Source organism: Furipterus horrens, unplaced genomic scaffold (genome assembly GCF_987537825.1).
Source record: "Furipterus horrens unplaced genomic scaffold, mFurHor1.1.pri manual_scaffold_2, whole genome shotgun sequence".
NCBI lineage: Eukaryota > Metazoa > Chordata > Mammalia > Chiroptera > Furipteridae > Furipterus > Furipterus horrens.
This window is the reverse complement of record NW_028327172.1, coordinates 45896436-45897572: the sequence shown is the minus strand read 5'-3', so window position 1 is coordinate 45897572 and position 1137 is coordinate 45896436.

The window sequence follows — 1137 nt, the reverse complement described above, 5'->3', positions numbered from 1 at the left end:
CCTGGGATAAATCTTACTTGGTCGTGGTGCATAATCCTTTTTTACAGGATTAGGTATGCTAGTAATTTTCTTGAGGAATGTGTGTCTATATTCATAAGGAGTATTTTTCTGTAGTTTTCTTTTTCTTTTTTCTTTAGAAGTCTTCTTGTAGTTTTAATATCAGGTTAATACTAGCCCCATAGAATAAGTTGGGAAGTGTTACCTCATCTTCTACATTTTGAAACAATCTGTGAAGAATTAGTATTAATTCAAATTTATATGTTGGCAGAATTCATCAGTGCAGACATCTGGTCCTTGGAAAGATTTTTGATTACTAATTTTATCTTTTTACTTGTTATAGCTGTATTCATATTTCTTGTTGTGTCAGTTTTGGTAGTTGTGTTTTTCTTGGAATTTGATCATCTCATCTAGGTTATCTATTTTTTTTTCAAATTATAAGATAAAGGTTATTTAGAAAGTTGAAGAGGTAGTAGAAGTCAGCCACAGTTACAGAAGAAAAGAAGGGCCTTTGGAGTTTAAGAGAGAGAAAGGCAAAGGTAAGGCACCTGGGGAGGTAAAGGTGAGGGTGTGCTCTGGAGAGGGGACCTCATCTAGGTTATCTAATTTGCATAATCATTTTTATTTCTATATTTTTGATAATAATGTCCCCTCTTTACTCCTGATTTTAGTAATTGGAATCTTCCCTTTTTTTTCTATATTAGTCTAGCCAAAGGTTAATTTTGTTAATCTTTTCAAAGATTAACTTTTGATTTCATTTATTTTCTCTATGGTTTTCTATTCTTTATTTCACATATTTCTGCTGTAATCAGTATTATATCCTTCCTTCTGCTTCTTTGTGTGTCCTTCATTTTTCAGTTTTTTAAGGTGGAGGTTAAATTCTTGTTTTTATGTGTGCTTAAAAAAAAAAAAAAAGGAATCTACAGCTGAAAATTTCTAAGTAGTGCCTTTGCTGCATCCCATGAGTTTTGGTATGCTGTGTTTCCTTTTTCATTTGCCTTAACATATTTTCTAATTTGCCCTGTGCTTTCTTCTTTGACGTAGTGTTCATTTAAAAGTGTGTTGTTTAGCAAAACAGAGACAGACCTACAGATGGAGAGCAGATGACAGCTAGTGGAAGAAGGGGTGGTTAAGGGGTAG